General features: G+C 45.0%; 1 long non-coding RNA gene across 1 annotated transcript in view; it reads left to right on the top strand.

The window, feature by feature from the left end:
• The window catches only part of LOC141584136 (uncharacterized), a 47828-nt gene extending 27194 nt beyond the window's left edge, over nucleotides 1-20634 (top strand). The window contains exons 2-3 of the long non-coding RNA XR_012517079.1: nucleotides 18964-19074; nucleotides 20308-20634. This is a non-coding gene — a long non-coding RNA (uncharacterized LOC141584136). The remainder of the gene's footprint in view (nucleotides 1-18963; nucleotides 19075-20307) is intronic.
• The last annotated feature ends 331 nt before the right edge of the window (nucleotides 20635-20965 follow it).

Genomic DNA, 20965 nt, shown 5'->3' on the forward strand with positions numbered 1-20965 from the left:
TCAAAAAGTTAGCTGGATGTGGTGGTGAACCCCTGTGGTCCCAGCTTCTCAGGAGGCTGAGGTGGGAGGATGGCTTAAGCCAGGGAGTTTGAGCCTGCAATGAGCCATGATGGCACCACTACATCCAGCCTGGGTGACACAGCAAGACTCTGTCTCAAAATAAAATAATAAAATAATCTCAACCACGGGAGTACAATAGAATCACTTGAAGAGCTTTTTGCAAAATACTACCTGGGCCTCACACTACCTTAAGTGGTGAAAATGTGTCATAAAACACCAACTCAAAAGTGGCTTAAGTATTAAGGAAAATTATTATTTCACATAGCAAAAGTACAAGTTTTAGGGATTACAGAGTTGTTTAATATAGTGGCCCAGTGCTATCATTGTGACCCAAATTCCTTTGTTCTTCTGTGTCTCCTTAGCATGGTCATTTTGTCTGTATGTTTACTGCCTTTGTAGTGGTAAGGTGGCTGCTGGAATTCTGGGCAGTCTATCTAAGACCTGAAAATATCCAGTGGAAGAGAAACCTTTCCCAGAAGTCTCTGCCTGTCTTTTATTACACCTCATGGGCCTAGAACTTTATCACATGCCCAAATCTACACCAATCACAGGCAAAAGAAGTGGGAATTCCATGTCTCTCGTTTAGCTGAAGTGAGATTTACTATCTTCCTAAATGGGAACTAAATGGGAGTTCTAACAGGGAAAAGGGGAAAATGGATGTTGGACAGGTAACTAATAGTATCTCTGCTACAGGCTTCAACATCATGATGATGTAAAATATTAGATTGAATCTTAAAATTGCTGCTGTTAGGACTGGGCCTAGTGGCTCACACCTGTAATCCCAGGTGTTTGGGAGCTGAAGTGAGAGGATCCCTTGAGGCCAGGAATTCAAGACCAGCCTGGGCAACATAGCAAGACTACATCTTTAAAAAAAAAAAAAAAAAGTAGGCCAGGCACAGTGGCTCACATATGTAATCCCAGCACTTTGGGAGGCCGAGGCAGGAAGACCATGAGGTCAGGAGACTGAAACCATCCTGGCCAACATGGTGAAACCCCGTCTCTCCTAAAAATACAAAAATTAGCTGGGTGTGGTGGTATGTGCCTGTAGTCCCAGCTACTCGGGAGGCTGCGGCAGGAGAATCACTTGAACGCAGGAGGCAGAGGTTGCAGTGAGCTGAGATTGGGCCACTGCTCTCCAGCCTGGTGACAGAGCAAGACTCTGTCTCAAAACAACAACAACAAAAGTAAAACAATTAGCCAGGCATGGTGGCATGTGCCCGTAGTCCTAGCTACTAGGGAGGCTAAGAGGGGAAGACTTTTGAATCCAGGAGTTTAGGTTACAGAGAGCTATGATCACACCACTGCATTCCAGCCTGGGTGATGAAGCAAGACCTTCTCTCTAAGAAAAAAAAAAGTGCTGGTTTTGAACCACTGACACAACACTAATTTTGTATCTTCAACCTAGTAATTTCCAATCCTATTTATACAGACAGCATGGGTTGAGGGGTGGGGAGAGAATATATTGGCCCCAGGTTTTAGTTCAATCACTTAATGTAGCTCATGAAGTGTGAATCACTTACATTGATTGATACAAGTAAATCAGACTCCTGTGAGCAAGAAGAATTTGCATAATACAAGATCTTATTTGATTTCTTTATCTCTTTCTTGGCACATCTCAAATGTTAGGAAATATTTCCACAATTCCAAGGCCCAAAGCATTTGTCCCAATGCACGTGCTGATAAAGCCTGTTAATGTTTTATTTATACAGAATTAACAGTTTGTTGCATTTTAATTTTGAACAATTAAATCACAGAATGCATTATTCTGTTTTCATTATAAAACATTGAAGATTTCAAAGAGAGAGTGACTGTGTACCTTCCATTTTAGGGGTCTTATAATCCAGGTAGACTTTGAGAAGTCTAAAATGAGCTATTTAGCGTATGGAAATGAACAAGACACTTTCAAGACTGGGCCACCACCCTTGAACTGTACAGAGCTACGCACAGAGCATGTTGAAAAATGACAATGCATTCTCTTTTAAAAACGTAGATGTACGTTTTAACTCATTTTTTTTGTTTGTTTGTATAGTTTTGTTTTCTAGAGACAGGATCTCGCTGTGTTGCCCAAGCTGGTCTCAAACCCCTGGGCTCAAGTGTTAACTTATATTTTGAATAGGTAATATACATGTTAAATACCTCTAATCTGAAAATCCAAAATCTGAAATGCTCCAAAATTTAAAGCTCTCTGAACACTGATATGCTTTGAAAAAAAAAAAGAGTCCATTGGAGCATTTCAGTTTTAAGATTTTTGGATTAGGGATGCCTAACCAGTATTGACACAGTACAGAATTCAAAAGATAAGAAAATTAGAGCAAAGTGTCCCTCTCCCGTACAGCTATTCCTCAGCCACTCCATTCTCTTCTTGAAAACAACTACTACTAGGAAATTTCTACATCAAACCCCTCCTTTCCCTACCAATAGTGACATACTTTACACAATATTCTGCTTCTTGTTGCTGCTGTTTGCTTGTTTTGTTAACTAAAGGCTATTTTGCAGGCTATTCCAAATTGGTACATAATGAGCATCCTCATCTATTTTTTTTATGGCAGCATAATAGTCCTTTCTAGGATGTAGATGTCATTATATTTCTTTAACCAGTTCCCTGCTGATGGACAGTTACATTGTTTTCAGTCTTTCACTATTATGAACAATGGTGCAAAGAATAACCTTCTACATATATTATTTTGTACATGTGCAAGTATACTTCTAGGGAAAATTCCCAGAAAGAAATTGCTACATCAAAGCAAAATTACAAAATTTACAAAATTACAAGGAGAGTTAATGCCAAATTGCCCTCCAGAGAGGTTGTAGCAATTTAAATGCCTACAGCAGTGCATGAGAGCACTTGTTTCCCCACAAGTGACAGAGAGCTTTCTAGAAAGAGATATCAAGTTGCCCCCACTTTTAATCTGGGTATGTGGACCCAAAAGGGATCTTGTTCTCATTTTTAAAGAAAAAAGGAAACAGCAGATGCTAATGATGGCCAAGCATGGGGACCCATGCCTGTAATCCCAGGGCTTTGGAAACCCGAAGATTGCAGCTGAAGGATTGCTGGAGGCCAAGAGTTCGAGACCAGGCTTAGTGGCTCACAGATGTAATCCCAGTACTTTGGGAGGCCGAGGCAGGTAGATCATTTGAAGACAGGAGTTCGAGATCAGCTTGGCCAACATAGTGAAACACTAAAATATGAAAAATTAGCCTAGTGTGGTGGCGTGCACCTGTAATCCCAGCTAATCCAGCTGAGACAGGAGAATCACTTGAACTTGGGAGATGGAGGTTGCAATGAGCTGAGATCATGCCACCGTACTCCAGCCTGGGTGACAGAGTGAGACTCCATCTCAAAAAAAAAAAAAAAGAAAAAAGAAAAATACTAATGATATGGTATTAAGGTATTAAAATAACAAAAAGAAGAATACAATCTGAACTATGTAAAACTTTATGGGGGTACACAGGAAAATGAATAGATACTATTAAAACATTAAATATTAGCAGCAATTAAATTTATAAAATTATTTAATTTATAAAATTACAATATTGACAGTATTTAAAGGTTTGTGCTTTTTGATAATTGCCTCTGATTTTGTTTACAAACGGAAAACAATTATCAAATAGCTGCTGTTGTCCTCGGGCTAGTAATCTCATTCCCTTGCAAGTTATCTCAGAGGAGTGCTCCTTTAGCAAAAGTCTCTTAAGGGATCCTCCATTTGGTTCCAGTTTAAGCTGCGCACCTGCTGTTCCCTCAGTATCTCCTTTACATTGCCTTCAAAGATGCCAAGGAACTAGGGCAGTGTCCACAATTCATCTGCATAGTTTGGCAAATCTACCAAAAATAAAACTCCAACATCTTTATTTTTTTTTTTAAACAAATTGCTCTGCTCTGTCCATGTTATGATCACAGTGGAGTTTCATCTTGTTTCCACCAACAGCTTGCTTTTCAGAGACCATTAAAAAGATTTCCGAACCCCAAATGATCACTCTATCCAGAAAAAGTCCTGCCTATTTGTGAATAGTCTTTAGGTCCCTCAGAAGGTTGATAGCTCAGCTTCTGCAAGGGCAGGATATTTTGGAGCATTTCCTCAGGGAGATGACTCCGAGATATTCGAGTTCCTGGCCCTGACTCGGAGGGATCCGAGTTCCTGGCTCTCTCAGCATAAAGGCTGTTAGCTGTTGCAGTTGCAATTTTCTCTCTAAACCCAACTCCTTTTGTTGACTTGCAGAGGCTTACATTCCAAAAAAGGTAATTTGAAAGTGCTGCTGAATTTAGATGCATTTTGCTAATTTGTTTTTATTATGCATAGAAATATTGGTATAAAAGGTGTTTCAATTATTTTCTAAGGGAGGGACCTATGTATTCTCTGCAGCCACAAAGCTTTTAAATGGAGTTATTTTTCTCGGCCTATAGTCGCTCTCCCTTTTAAGTACTCCAGCAGAAAAAGTAAGTTTACTGCTCCTCGCACAATGGGCCTCTTCACTTTTCAGGTTTGGGAGACCTGGGTGACCTACGAAAGTTAATTAGAAGGTTAACAAAGACGAAGACAGAGTCGAATCCATCGCCTCTCCTTCAGCCAAAGATGTCATCCATTAATTAGGGAAATCGTTAAGGTGGCCTTTATAGAATCCATAGAAAATCTGTCGTTGGCGGTCGACAGTTTTGATCAGATTTTCCTCTCTCCAATAATGCTATCCTTAATGGTACGAAAAGCAGAGGGCCGGGGCGGGGAGAGGGGCGCGGGGAGGGGGTGGGAAGGATGTGTTTCAGCAACAGTACAGTTAACCAGCCGCCGGTGCCCACGGCTTTGATTCTCAGGCTGCCCCGCATACTTGCTCCATGATGTAATGCTTATTGAACCTGGAGGCCGAGGGAGCGGGAGGGAGCGGGAGGAGCGGTGCCACCGCCTCGCCGCCGCAGGAGGCCCCGGGAGTTAATAGCGCCGGCCCCTGGGGGAGGCTGCGCCCTGGTCCGCGGCCGAGGCTGCCACTCAGCTGCCGGGAGGCGACTCGGGCCCGCAGGCCCCGGGCTGGGGCAGCTCCGTGTGGGGGCGGCCCTCCGGCCTTGCGGTGGGGCCCGGCTCTGTCTCCGTGGCTTTGAGGCTTTCTCCCCATCTCTAGGGCTTCCCTGGTTTCTCTCTCCTTTTCCTTTGATTCTCTGGCCCCGAAACACCAGCTGGACGAAGGAAGAGCTCCAGTCTGACTAGCTGTTTGCTAATGGAAAGTCCTGTGTTTGTTGGTGGTGGCGCAGACACGCCTTGCCTGCCATGCCCTCGCTCGCCTCCTCTCCCGCACATACAAGACTGTAGCTATTTGAATCGAGAATTTCTGCTTTAGACAGGCAAGCCTGCAGGGTTTCAGTCTGAATATCACGTATTTCAAGGTGGTGTTAATTCTGAGTGTGGGATGCCTTTAATGTGGATTAAGTTTTCAATGTGGATTTTTTTTCCTTCCTACCGTGGTAGGCATTTGACAGTGTACAGTCCAGCGGCATTAAGTACATTTGTATTGTGCGACCGTCACCACGGCCCTCTCCAGAACGTTCTCATCTTCCTAAATGGCAACTCGGCACTGTGGAACTTATTTTTGAAGCTACATGGCAGGTTGGTTCCACGTTTTTCAAGTTATCATCAATGGATTTTCTTTAAGGAATTAGCATCCTTTAATGGGTTGGAGTTTTCGCATAGTTATCCATGGCAAAAGCTGGGACAGTATCACATGGCCCTTGTTTACCATGCAAAAAATGTTCATGTACTTTTGGCCTCTCACCAGATCGATGCTGAATGAATATTGTACAAAACCTCGCCTCCAATGTAAATTGCCATTTTGGTTTGCCTTATTTCCCTCACGGCACAGTGGATGAGAGGTGCTGCCCCTCAGCAGAGGCAACTGTTAACTGTCTGCTCCTAGCAGCACAGAGAAAGAACCACCGGCAAAGTCACATCTGGTGACACCACCTACACCCAGGCCCAATGGCATCCTCAGCCAGGATGGAGAGGAGCTTCTCTCCCTGTCATCTTCCCAGCCCCATCTCCTCCACACCCTGCAGGAAGCCAAACCCTGGCCAGACCCAGGAGCTGGGGCACCAAGAGCCACAGAGGCCCTGCCAGCAGCCCCTTTACTGGGACCATCTCTCCTTTCTTGGTTGTGAGCTGGAAAAAATGGGGAAAATGAGGGAGGGTGATTTGCTCCCAACTTCCCAGAAAAAAAAAGTAGTAACTGTCAAAAATCAACTACATGAGCTGGGGGTGGTGGCTCACGCCTGTAATCTCAGCATGTTGGAAGGCTGAGGTGGGTGGATCACCTGAGGTCAGGAGTTTGAGACCAGCTTGGCCAAAATGGTGAAACCCCCGTCTCTGGTAAAAAAAAACAAAAATTAGCCAGGCGTGGTGGGACATATGCCTGTAATCCCAGCTACTTGGGAGGCTGAGGCAGGAGAATCACTTGAACCTGGGAGGCAGAGGTTGCAGTGAGCTGAGATCACACCATTGCACTCCAGCCCAGGCAACAAGAGCAAAACTCCATCTCCACCTGATTTTAGCCAAAAGGCTGAGAAGCGATGCAAAACTCCATCTCAAAAACAAACAAACAAACGAAAAAATCAGCTAAATGATGATAAGTGCATGGAATCAACTACATACATTATGAAATGTAAGCCAGAGCGCTATTTGTCACCAACACCATAGTTTAAACAAAGCCCCACCATTCCCATATCCAAAGAATCTCTATTTTCCCCAAGAGCTCTGTGCCTTTGATTTCAGTAATATTGCATGTGTACTTAGCACACCTATGTTGTTAAGCTTGATATTCCTTTGCAGGTACAGCTAGAAGAGTATAAAGGCCCTCAACCAATTGAACTAAGAGACTGTTAGTAGTCAATTGGTGTAGCTCTGGGGTTGAGCTAAATAAAGTGGCCCCATCTAGCTCCTCTTTCCCCCTAACTTTGCTTGCTGATTTACCATGTCTCCCCCTAGACAGCATATTAGAATTACCTGAGGGGGCTTTTAAAAAACTCCCAAGACCTGAGCTGCACCTCAGACCAATGACAGAAGAATTTCTGGTGAGCCTGGCCTGGTGGCTCACGCCTGTAATCTCAGCACTTTGGGAGGCAAGGCAGGTAGATCACACGGTCAGGAGATCGAGACTACCCTGGCCAACATGGTGAAACCCCGTCTCTACTAAAAATACAAAAATTAGCTGGTGGCACATGCCTGTAGTCCCAGCTACTCAGAAGGCTGAGGCAGGAGAAGCACTTGAACCAGGGAGTCAGAGGTTGCAGTAAGCTGAGAACACACTGCTGCACTCCAGTCTGGTGACGGAGCAAGGCTCCATCTCAAAAAAGAAAGAAAGAAAGAAAAGAAAAGAATTTCTGGTGGGGGACACTAGAGTATGGCATGTTAAAGCTTCCTCCAGGGATTCCAGTGTGCACTTATAAATCTAAATCTAAGGTGATTTATGTAGTTGAGATTTATGAAGTTGAGAACTATGATAGTTAATTTCTTTTGGTCTTTTACAGACAGTTTCACTCTATAACCCAGGCTGCAGGGTCTTGGCTCACTGCAACTTCTGCATCCCAGGTTCAAGTCATCCTCCCATCTCAGCCTTCCAAGTAGCTGGGACTACAGGCACATACCACCATGCCTGGCTAATTTTTGTATTTTTTTTTTTTTTTTTTGAGACAGAGTTTCGCTCTTGTTACCCAGGCTGGAGTGCAATGGCGCGATCTCGGCTCACCGCAACCTCCACCTCCTGGGTTCAAGCAATTCTCCTGCCTCAGCCTCCCGAGTAGCTGGGACTATAGGCACACACCACCATGCCCAGCTAATTTTTGTATTTTTAGTAGAGACGGGGTTTCACCATGTTGACCAGGATAGTCTTGATCTCTTGACCTCGTGATCCACCCGCCACGGCCTCCCAAAGTGCTGGGATTACAGGTGTGAGCCACTGTGCCCCACCAAGGCTGAAGAAGTTTTGACGTACATGCTAGAAAGTGTCTAGATTGCTGAGGAGGGGTTGTTGACAGAAATGTAGATTTTATTTATTTACTTACTTATTTATTTATTTTTTGAGACAGAGTCTTGCTCTCTTACCCAGGCTGGAATGCAATGGCACGATCTTGGCTCACTGCAACCTCCACCTCCCAGGTTCATGCGATTCTCCTGCCTCAGCCTCCCGAGTAGCTGGGACTATAGGTGTGCACCACCTGCCCAGTTATTTTTCGTGTTTTTGGTAGAGATGGGGTTTCACCATGTTGCCTAGGCTGGTCTCCAACTCCTGGCCTCAAGTGATCAGCTTGCCTCGGCCTCCCAAAGTGCTGGGCTTACAGGCATGAGCCATCATGCCCTGCTGTAATATGGACTTTAAAGACAATTCTAGTGAGGACTCAGAAAGAAAAGAGAGCTGGAAAGAAAGCCTTCATTTTCTTAGAGAATACATAAATAACAATGAACAGAATGCTGGTAGAAATGCAGACATAAAAGGCCATTCTGGTGATGTCTCAGAGAGAAATAGAGAGAAATGAGGAACAGTTACTACAAACTAGAGAAAAAGTGCTCTTTGTTATAAGGGAAAAAGAACTTGGCTGGACTGCGTTTTCGTGTTTTGTGGAAGGTAGAACTTGTGAGCAATGAAATTGGATATTTAGCAGAGGAGATTTCCAAGCAAGGTACTGAAAGTGAGGCTTGGGTCCTCCTTACTGCTTATAGTAAAATGCAAGAGGAGAGCAATACATTAAAGAAGGAATTGTTAAACAAAAAGACAGAACTTGGAGATATGGAAAATTCTCAGCCTATTCATATTGCAAGAAAAATGAGGAATCATGTTCTGAAGAGAATACTAAGAGTGTGGCTGAGTAACTATTTAATAATGAGATAGATGTGGATGTGGACCATGATCTAATCAGTCATCTCAGCAGAAGCCAGGAATAGAGGTAGGATTATACCAGCAAAACAGCACCAGCTGGGGAAAACTGACCAGAATGAAGGAAGGCTGTGAACATGTGTGTGTCGGGGAACCCCACAGGAGGCGAGGCAAGGGTCTGAGACCTGTCTGCTCTCAAATAAATATAGAATTAGAAAAGAATTAGAGATATAGTTACATAGTTATTTCTATACATAATCATAAATAACCACATAGCTATTCACATGTAATCATAAATATATACATATATATATATATATATATATATATATAATCCCTAATCTTACTAATAAGTATGGGACTGAAGTGGCATTGGAAAAAGAGGTGACCCTAAGGCAAGATGCTGTAAGTCCTCTGTCATAACCGCATAAGGGCGGCTGGAGGACCCCTCGGCTGTGCGGCAGGGTCTGCACTGTGAAAGCACCTGCTGTTATTTAGCCAGCTAGGGAAGGAGACGTCCATGATGGCCGGGACGTCTCCTTCCTTGGGGGAGTGAGAAGAAAACTCCGCTCTTCCAAGCTCTTGTGGTAGGCCTGGGGGCTGTCAGGGAGGCCCGCAGACATCCAGGGACTTAATTGTCTCTGTGTGGTGCTGTGCTTCAGCGGTCACGTTCCATGTCTACTTTCACGTTCTGCTTCTGCACCTGGTTCCTCTCTTGCTTAAAATACAAGAATTAGTAATAGTAACATAAATCTTAGTGACCTTGTTATTTCTTCACAAGTACGAAAAAAGTACTGATGCCTTAGGTTTTCTCCTCACCTCGGCTTCTTGAAAATCCTGAGCCCCTGTCTCCAAGACACAAGATTTATCTGACCCTATCACTGACCACCATTACCTCACCCTACCTACCTGTCCCCTGCTGTGTACTCAATAAAAGTCAGAGTGTCCCAGCACTCGGGGCCACTGCTGGACTCTGTGCTTTGGTTGGCAGTGGACCCCTGGGCCCAAACTCTCTTTACTCTACCTCTGGGTCTTGTGTCTTTATTTTCAGTTTTTCATTTCCACACCAACAGGGAGAGACTCACAGGACCCTGTAGGGCTGGACCCTACACATGTGCTATCCTTTAAGAAACGAGAAGAGTGACCTGAAGCCAATTCAGAGATCACCAAGGCTGTCACTCCCACCACACGCCCAGAGGCAAGACTATTTTCTCCTCAGTTTCAGAAGGTGAGGCCCTTGAAGACAGTCATATATGCAGGGCCTTCCTCAAAAGCTGGAGAGGTGGGGCACCCTCTGAGCTGAAGAATTATTCTCGAGCTTTACCATCTAATGGAATTTGCCTTGCCAGGGTTTGGACTTGCTTGAGACCTATCACCCTTCCCTTCTTTGCTCTTTCTCCCTTTTAGGATGGAAATGTCAACTCTATGCCTGTCCCACCATTGTAATTTGGAAGCATATGATTTTTCTGGTTTCACACGTTGATAGCTGAAGAAAGATTTCGCTCCAGGATGAATCATACCTTGAGTCTCACCCATATCTGATTTAGGTGATATTTAGATGAGACTTTGGACCTTAAATGTTGAGTTGATGCTGGAATTAGTTAAAACTTTGGGGTCTACTGGGATAGAATGCATGCATTTTCATGTGAGAACGATATGAATATAGGGGGCAGAATGTTATGGACTGGATCTGTGTGTCTCCTCAAAACTCACATGTTGAAGCCCTAAACCCCCATGTGCCTGTATTTGGAGACAGGGTCTGTAAGTTGGTGATAAAAGTTAAATGAGTTCATGAGGGTGGGGCCCTAATTCAATAGGACTGGTGGCCTTAAAAGAAGAGGAAGAGACACTTGAGCTGTTTCTGTCTCTGCCATGTGAAGACACAGAGCAGGCAGCCACTTGCAAGCCAGAAAGAGAGCCCTCACCAGAAACGGAATCAAACAGCACTTTGATTTTGTAGTTCTCAGACTCCAGAACTGTGAGAAAACGAACTTCTGTTGGTTAAGCCACCCAAGTCTATGGTATTTTGTTATGACAGCCTGAACAGACTAATACAGAATCATATAAAGGTGATACCAATCACTGCCCCACCCCATGTCCCCTTCTAAAATGACATACCCTAGCTCACTGGTCCAGCTGCCCTGTGGGCCATATGCTCCTGGTACCCTCAGTTTATTGACCAGAAGTGACCACCTGACCCAGGAGACTCACCCCTACCCCGGCCATAGTCCCCTGAAACATTCCCCCCACTCCATGAAATCCACAAATTAGAACTTCCTTTAGGTTAATAAGACCTTCTTTTGAATTGTGTCTTCTCAAGGATCATTCATGTTAGAGTAAGTTAACTTGGTCAGATAATCTTAATATCCAACTAAAAAGCTGGTTGTGACAGTAATTTTGAAGCCTGAGTCACTTCCAAAAAGGACAGGCCCAGGAAGGGTGTCACAGTCAGAATCTTTCAGGAGCAAAGAGCAGTCTGGGTAGGGGACACCCATGGGAGAAGTGGCTAGGATGCAGGTTAGGGAGAGCAATGGGAGATTGAAGGATGCAAGTCAAACCTGGCCCGCACTGCCATTTCTCCCAGGACTTCTGATCAAACAAACCCTCCACTCTTTCCCATCCAAGTCATCCTGAGGGTGACCTTTATCATAACTGTCCTAATCACAGCAAATTGTATTGTAAGGGAATATTAGTCCATTTTCATGCTGCTGATAAAGACATACCTAGCTGTGCGCAGTGGCTTGCTCATGACTGTAATCCCAGCACTTTGGGAGGCTGAGGCGAGCAAATCACAAAGTCAGAAGTTCGAGACCAGCCTGACCAACATAGTGAATCCCTGTATCTACTAAAAACATAAAAATTAGCCAGGCATGGTGGTGCATGCCTGTAATCCCAGCTACTCAAGAGGCTGAGGCAGGAGAATTGCTTGAACCCAGAGGTGGAGATTGTGCTGAGCCGAGATTATGCCACTACACTCCAGCCTGGATGACAGAGTAAGACTCAATTTCAAAAAAAGAGACATACTGAAGACTGGGCAATTTACAAAAGGAAGAGGGTTAATGGACTTACCGTTCCATATGCCTGGGAAAGCCTAACTCATGGAGGAAGGTGAAAGGCACATCTCATGTAACAGCATACAAAAGAAGAGAGAGCTTTTGCAGAGAAAATCCCATTTTAAAAACCATCAGGATCTTGGGTTTTGCCTCAGTCTTCCTCTGGATTCCTTCATAGCCTGACCCCTCACCCAGACAGGGCCCCAGCTCCCTCCATCCCCTGCAGTTCATCCAGCCCTTGGTGTGTAGGCAAAACTGTTTATTAATATTTTACTGGTGACAAAAGAATTTAAATTGACCAAAAAAAAAAAAAAAAATCACTATCATGAGAACAGCATGGGAAAGACTCGCCCCATGATTCAATCACCTCCCACCAGGCTCCTCCCACAACACATGGGAATTGTGGGAGTTACAATTCAAGATGAGATTTGGGTGTGAACACAGCCAAACCATATCACAGGGTAAGACACCCCTTACAACTTCCTAATGTATTGGGAGAAGGGATGGTGGTTATTGGGTGGAGACGGGAAATATAGCAGAGCGTTTTGGAAAACTATAGGTATTTCTCCCTCTCCTTCCTGAGGCCCTGTGGCTTCTTGCGTTAGCTTACCTGGGCAGCTGCGCTACTCGGTCTGCACGGTAGCTCTCCCAGCTACCACAGTCAGGGATGGACCTGGCAAGGGTTTTAAGTTACCAAGCATCTACTGAGGAAGTTTATGCTGAAAATTCCTATTCAGATTGTTAGAAACAGCCAAATATGCCTTATTTTTTTTTCTATTTTAAGTCCTAAATAACTAGATTCAAATTTGGATTAATGGGTACATTGGGGAATGAAGTATTCCGACTCATTTTGTTTTCTGATAAAACCCTCAAATTAACCAGAAAACCATTTTTCTTAAAAGAAAGAAAGAAAAGCAACTGTACCCAAAAGTGTTTCTAAAATGTTGACTTTCCTCTCTTTGTAAGCATAGTGACAATATTTGTGCTCTCCTGGTGATGTGTGAATCATGAGTTTAAACAGCAGTTCCCATGGAGGAGATCACAGGAAGAAATTAAACCAGAACTGGGTTTATGGGTCACAGCATGCCTCAGCCCAGCGGTGACATCAGAGGAGCCTCAGGCACGTCATCCAACCTGTTTGAGCCCTGCTTTTCTACTATGGGGAGAGAAAATAAAGGTGGTCATACTTGCCCTTTTCATCAGGGATAATTACTTTAAATTTATATGTGAAAATAATTAGTAAATTGAAAGTTATGTTGTTATTTTAGTCTTTGGCATATACCAGGGGTCCCCAACCCCCAGACCAGGGACCAGTACTAGCCTGTTAGGAACTGGGCTGCACAGCAGGAGGTGAGCGGCAGGCGAGGGAGAATTACCACCTGAGCTCCGCCTCCTGTCAGATCAGCGGCAGCATTAGATTCTCATAAAAGCGCGAAGCCTATTGTAAACTGCACATGCGAGGGATTTAGGTTGCACGCTCGTGAGAATCTAATGTCTAATGATCTGAGGTGGAACTGTTTCATCCCAAAACCATCCCTCCACACCTGTCTGTGGAAAAATTGTCTTCTACAACACTGGCCCCTGGTGCCAAAAAAGATTGGGGACCACTGACATATAAGAATAGCTCTATAAATGTTTGTTGAATGATGTCTACAATGTTCATGATCTCCATGCACAAGGTTTAGGAAATTGGGCCGAATCAGTACAAATCCCAGATCATACTTTGAAAAACTGATTAGTTTCCTTGATACTAAATTCCTCATGTGAGCTTGTCTTGCTAGCACTTTCTTTCACAAAGTGAGACGTAGAAAAAAAAATCAGTATATGGAGGGTTCAGTTCATTGAGTTCAGGTTTAACTGAGCTGCTGCTGTACAATAAAGTCATTAATAATGTATTCTTTTTTTTTTTTTTTTTTTTTTTTTTGAGACAGAGTTTTGCTCTTGTTACCCAGGCTGGAGTGCAATGGCGCGATCTCGGCTCACCGCAACCTCCGCCTCCTGGGTTCAAGCGATTCTCCTGCCTCAACCTCCTGACTAGCTGGGACTACAGACACGCGCCACCATGCCCAGCTAATTTTTGTATTTTTAGTAGAGACGGGCTTTCACCTTGTTGACCAGGATGGTCTCGATCTCTTGACCTCGTGATCCACCCTCCTCGGCCTCCCAAAGTGCTGGGATTATAGGCGTGAGCCACCGCGCCCGGCCATGTATTCTATTTTTTAAAACTTATTCAACAAATATTTACCAAGGAGTATGCTGTTGAACAGGAACAGATATGGTCCCTGCCCTCATGGAGCAGACAGTCTGGTAGTTGACACACCTCATACATCAAAAAGGCACTGGGGAGATGCTGCACCTCTCCCTGATGGGCTTTCTGAGTCCCTGCCAATGTCACCTCTGACCAGGACTAGAAGGAAGTGGAGGAAGCTGGACATACACGAGGGTACAGCAGTCCAGAAAAGGGCTAGGGACTGAACACAAATCCCACGTCAAGATTTTCAGATCACTGCTCTTGGCTGGGAGTTGGCAAGTTTGTTTTTTCCTTTTGTCACTGAGGCTAGAATATCCTCAGCGATTCTGCTTTTTTTTTTTTTTTTTTTTTTTTTTTTTAAACAGCCTCATCCAGATGCCGTATCCTGGTTTAACTTCAATCTGACAGTAACAAATACTTTCTGAGAGCCTATGAAGGGTCGGGCACTGTGTTGGACACTTTCCATGTTTTGTCTTTAATCCTCATAACAACTTTGCAAGATAGATACTATTACTGTCCTCAATCTGCATTTGAAGAAATTGCAGCTTGTAGAGGATGTGGCCAAGATCACAATAGGTGGTTACAACAGAAATAAACCCGGTTCTGTCCTACTTGAGTGCCTTTCCTCTTCCTGCCTGGCCATGCAGGGCCTATAGTCTTTTCTAAACAGAACAGTGGGAACCTTGTTTCCTGATTTCTTCCCACAATAGGAGGGAAATGCACATCTTTTCCAACATATCAAAGAATAATGATAACAACAGCTAACATTAATTCAGCCATTACTATGTGCCAGATACTATTCTAAGATCTTCACATGTATCAACTCATTTAATTCTCATAAACCTATGAGTGGTTACTCTTATTATTTCATGTTATCTATTATTTCATAGGTAAGACATGGAGAGGTTAAGCAATATGGCAGAGGCAGTTTGAACCCGAGTTGCCTCAGTCTAGAACTTAAAAATTGTTATTTCAGGCCAGGTATGGTGGCTCATGCCTGTAATCCCAGCAATTTGGGAGGCTGAGGCGGGTGGATGACTTGAGGTAAGGAGTCTGAGACCTTCTGGCCAACATAGTGAAACCCCACCTCTACTAAAAATATAAAAAATTAGCTGGACATGGTGGCAGGCACCTGTAATCCCAGTTACTTAGGAGGCTGAGGCAAGAAAATTGCTTGAACCCAGGAGGTGGAGGTTGCAGTGAGCCAAGATCCTGCCATTGCATTCCAGCCTGGGCAATAACAGTGAGACTCCATCTCAAAAATAAATAAATAAAAATTTAAAAACCGCTGTTATTTCATCCCAAATAAGTACACTACTTTCAACTTCTATCACAGTTTTCTTTAGTTGCTGAAATAAAGGATGGGAGGGACCCCTCTGTCCTCACCTCCTACCCCTATGAGCAGAAGACACAATTCTGTCCATCCATCGTGTATGTGAATGTTTCCCTCCAGCACAGTGTAGTGTGAAACCTGTGCAACTGTATGCTGCAGCCATGGATTCTATCCACCATGAATTCTATCCCCCAGGAAATGACACATGACCAAAAAATGCACCATGTACTGTTTTCTAAATCTGAGCTCTCTGCCTAATTTAGTTTCTGTTCCCAAATGTATAACATTCCAAATGTGTAACATTTCCCATAGACATGTGAGTTCCCTCAAACGGTTAACAGCAGTCTTTGAGAAGAGGAATTGAAGAAATCTGAGAAACATTTTCTTTACCAGCTCAGGCAGGTGATAGGTAAAAAAGTAATTTTAAAACTATGAGATATTTGGGTCTTTACTCCCACTGGCTGGCTATTTGGGCAAACTGGGCAGTGGCATCACTGATTGGGCTCCAACTGGGGGCACAGCAGAGGCAGAAGGCAGCAGGAAATAATTAGGGCATGAGGATGGCGGATGGTACCTCAGTCCACTAATGTCTCACCTAAGGACACGTCCTTCTTTCTGCATCTTGGAGACACACATGAAGGATAGCTGAAGCAGGCTGATATCCTTTAACATAAACCCAGTTGATGGCTATGAACCATTAAGGGTGCTTGATAACTACTAATTAAATAAATTAAGTGCACAAAATGTAATTACTGATATTCTGCTTTTCCCCTGTCTTTGCTGCACCACAGGAAAAGTTTCCACGGCCATTGGTTTGTATGAGCAAAAACCAAAATTAAATTAAGAGGTCACACACCAGTAGCAAAGCATTTTCTAATCAGAAACTGCAAAGGAATTGGGGCTTTTACATAATAGTGAAATTAGGGTTTGCATGGTGGTATTCTTTCAACCCACTTTTCACAAATATTTCCTGGAACGGGCCCAAGGAATGAATCTTGATTTTGCCTATTCTTTTTCAGATGTAATTGAATTCACTTGTTTAGGTTTCTGCCTCCTCCACCTTTCATCCGGTGGCAACACGAGTGTGTCTCAGCTCTTACAGGTCATACTCAGTTCAGTCTGCAGGCCATGTTGGGATCTGCTCCAGGGATCAGCCAGAGATCTCTGAGGCTCTCAGTCCTTTCTTCTATAGCTACTGTCTTCCCCCGACCCCTGAGAAATTCCTCCAGACCTTGTACTCTCCCATGCTACTTGTCAACTCCCCCTCCACCTCTCTGCACCCCAATCACCAAAGTTTACCCTACTATGAAAATGAATGACCCCATTTGCTGAGAAAGAGACCATCTCTGGGAGCAATTGAGTGAGAGAAAATATGAACAAAAAGTCTAGAACCCTTGACCGAAATCACTTAGGATTGCACTAGCTGCCACTGGGCTGAAGCAACATGCATTCCTAGTGGCTAAGGGATTGGTAGAGCACGGGCACGAATCCCTAGCTTTTGTTCTGTGGGGCTCTGGAAAGGATTTAGCAGTACCCACATCAGGTTGGAGTGACAGGTTTCTAAGGACTCACTGGTTCCCATGATAGCCTTTGAGACCTCAGGCCTCTGGCTGGGCATCTGCTCAGCCCAGGGACAGGAAAGCAGCTTCACAGGGAGGACAAGCTTGCCAGACAATCTCCACCCCAGACGGGCACCCCCCCTTTACCCCCTTGTGCTCCTGGAGCTCTCCCTGGCAGGGTGGTGGCTCGCTGACAGTTCATCAGGTTTTACAAACATTAGCTTCTACATCTGCTCCTTGAGCTTAAAAATCTCTTTAGATGAAGGCACTACAAGGGTAAAAAGCCTGTGTCTCTCTCCTTTCTGTCTTTGAATGAAAATGGAAATGTGGAGATACTTTTGTTTTTTTGGTTTTTTGGTGGGGGGGCTGGAGTCTTGCTCTGTTGCCCAGGCTGGAGTGCAGTGGCACGATCTCAGCTCGCTGCAACTTCTGCCTCCTGGGTTCAAGTGATTCTCCTGCCTCAGCCACCGAGTAGCTGGGACTACAGGCGCCCACCACCATGCCTGGCTATGTTTTGTATTTTAGTAGAGACAGGGTTTCACCATGTTGCCCAGGCTGGTCTTGAACTCTTGAGCTTAGGCAATTTTGCCCACCTCAGCCTCCCAAAGTGCTAGGATTACATATGTGAGCCACTGTGCCTGACCAAGATAGTTTTTAAAGAAGAATTTGATTCGGACGTAGAAACTTAAACAAAAAGACTTATTTCCTCTTTGGGGATTATGTTTCCCCACTATGTGTATCAGAGGCTAATTGCTGTGGACACGCATATGTGCGCACACACACAAACACACACACACACACACCCAGCACCGGCAGTCTGGCAGTCTCTGCTCTCGTACTCACATTTCATCCTGAGGATGTGGGGGCCTCTAGAACAAGAGCCCACAGTCAACGTGGAGTAGAGTTTGGTGAGAAGCCAGCAGGCTGGTGGGCCCCGTCTTGCCATGAGTGGTTCTTTAGCTTGGTTCTCGGCGGGAATCAGAGTCTGCGTGATTTCTGCCATGGCTTCCCAGAATCTAGTTGTCACGTCTCCAAGTACAGCCTTCTACGTGCAACAAGGGAATGTGGGCTTCTTTGAAACAGGGTTCTTAGAGCAGGAGTGTAGGCAGCCAAGTGTGAAGGGTGTCAGCCGGGGTGGCACGCCTTGGGGGAAGATGTGGGACCAGCTGTGTCCTGGGCCAACTGCAAAAGAGGGGAAGCCTGCAATGAGAGACGGAGCAGTTCTCCAAGGATCCCACTTGCTCTGGGGCTGCCTTTTGTCATTTTAAAGTGGTGCCCTACATCATTGGTCTTACCCTGGCTCCAGGACATGCACTAATTTTCATTCATTAATGTATTCCTTCAAAATCAAGTCATTCACATACAAGTGCTATTTAGTTCTCACAATCCATGAATTAAGCGGTATTGTCCCCATTTTATTAATGAAGAAACCAAGGCTTCAGAGTAGTTAAGCAATGTGTTCCCAAGGTGAGGCCATTAGTTACTGGCAAGGACAAGAAGTGTCCTCAGAACCTGGCCTCCTGATTTTGAATTCTTCCCCTTGCACACTGTTAGTCAGTGGACAGGAGAGGACAGTCAGTCCTCTGTATTAGTAGGTTTTGCATCTGTACATTCTGCAGATTGCAGATCAAAAATATTTGGAAAAAATTTTCCACAAAGTTTTAAAAAAGTAAACAGGCTTGAAACTGTGGCGCTGAATACTACATTGAATTCCTTGGAACTGATGTGCAGGCATTGTTATTAGGTATTAAATCTAGAGATGATTTTAAGTATACAGGAAGACGTACATAGTTTATATGCAGATACGACACTGTTTTATATTAGGGACTTGAGCATCCTCATTTTTTTTTTTTTTTTCAGATGAAGTCTCACTCTGTCTCCCAGGCTGGAGTACGGTGGAACAATCATGGTTCACTGCAGTCTGTTCAAGCGATTCTCCTGCCTCAGCCTCCCAAGCAGCTGGGACTATAGGTACGCACCACCACACCTGGCTAATTTTTGTATTTTTAGCAGAGATGGGGTTTCACCATGTCAGCCAGGCTGGTCTTGAACTCCTGACCTCAAGTGATTTGCCCATGTCGGCCTCCCAAAGTGCTGGAATTACAGTCGTGAGCCACTGCACCCGGTCCATCCTCAAATTTTGATGTGAGGCGATGTCCTGGACTCAATCCCTCATGGATACCAAAGGACAATGGTACTGTATTCCTAGCATGAATCCAGTATCAAGCAGGTACTGTTGAGAATTCCAAGACACTGACTTGGTTCCTGTCATCTTTGTTCCTTACAATGTGGTTAGCCACCATGAAGAGCTAAGGAAGGGCTGGGTCGTATGTGCTTATGAGTTATCGGTTCATTGGTTCAGCAAAACGTTCTTGAGCATCGTGTGCCAGACACTGGCAGGAGTAGAGGGACACAAAGATGAAAAGCATGTAGTTTCTATTCTCCAGAAGTTCAGTCTAGACAAGGGTTCAATGCTTCCCATTGCTTCCAGGTTGAAATCCCAAATCCCCGTGTGGCCCAAAAGGCTGTTTGAGACCTGACCTTTGCCCCTCTCCTCTGCCTCATTCTGCTTCAGCCACACTGGACTTCAGTCAGTTCCTCCATCAGGGTCACTTTCCTCCCTTGGGGTTTTTCCATCCTGGCACAGCTTTACAGAAACGTTATGTGAGCAGGGGCTTGAATAATGCATAGGTTTCCAAACAAAGTGATGGGCAAGGGAGGTAGAGGAGTCTGAGTGGGGAGGGGCATTCTGAGGAAGAGTAGCTGGGGAAGTTTCATAGAAAAGGCAAAACACCTGCTGTACATAACTGACAGTCAACAACTATTTGTTCAACTGAGCTGGGCTGAGAAGGCTGGAGATGGGCAGAGGCTGGCAGGACGGAAGCTGGGGGAGCTGGGGAGGAACACCTGCGCAAAGCCTCAGGAGCTGGGATCACCTGAAGATGAAGATGACGGGGTCTGAAAGGCCGCCATCCTTGAGATCAGGGGTCGGGGTCCTTTGGGCAGGTTCAGGAGGTCAGACAGTGAGGTGTGGGAAGGTGGTGTGATCTGTGGGATGGGGCAGCCTGGCCTGGCGGGTGAGAGAGCTGAATTCCACTTGTAGCTCAGTGCCTGGCTTGGTGATCTTGGTCCAGTCACTCCTCTGGGCCTCAGAATTTGGGAGGATGATGGAGCAGATCATCTCTAACCCTCTCTCCTTTCCAGATGAATTGTGCTCCTTGAAGCTCAGGTGATGACAGAGTTGCAGGAACCCAGGATGGACGGCAGGTGCTGGAAGAGAGGAGGAAATCCCAGGAGGCTAGAGACAGCCCAGGCCTCTGCTGCACCCGAGGCTGCAGAAAGAACTGGGGGCTGGAGAGGGAGCCAGAGGGTGAGGGTCCTTCCAGGGGAAAGAGGGGTGGGAGTACCCGCAGCCCGTGACTTATCGGTGTCCCATCGGGACCAGGTCAAACCCCAGCGGAATTCTCCAAGACCACTTTCTCTCACTCCCACCCTGATCTCAAGTCCTCATGTGGGAGGGCGGGAGTGGGGTGTCAGGCCTGCCATCAGAGGAGAAGGCTGCTGTGGCTAGTAAACCTGAGGGCCAGCCTGGACACTGGATGTTTTCAAAGACTAAGGGGGGGGAGGGCAAAGAGCTGAAGGGGCTCTCGGGACTGTCCAAGTAACAGACCAAGCCCCTCACATAGGTTTTTTTTTTTTTTTTTTTTTCCTCTAGTGACCCCATTCTGCCCCATGGATGTCACTTGCTTTTTGTCTTTGTCTTTTTTTCTTTTTTGGAGCTTTTGGAAAGGAGGAGCAAGGAGAGGGAGGTGGGAAGAGACTTTTTTTTTTTTTTTTTTTCTTCACATGAGCCCTCAGAATT

This window comes from Saimiri boliviensis, chromosome 4 (assembly GCF_048565385.1).
Source record: "Saimiri boliviensis isolate mSaiBol1 chromosome 4, mSaiBol1.pri, whole genome shotgun sequence".
NCBI classification, from domain to species: domain Eukaryota; kingdom Metazoa; phylum Chordata; class Mammalia; order Primates; family Cebidae; genus Saimiri; species Saimiri boliviensis.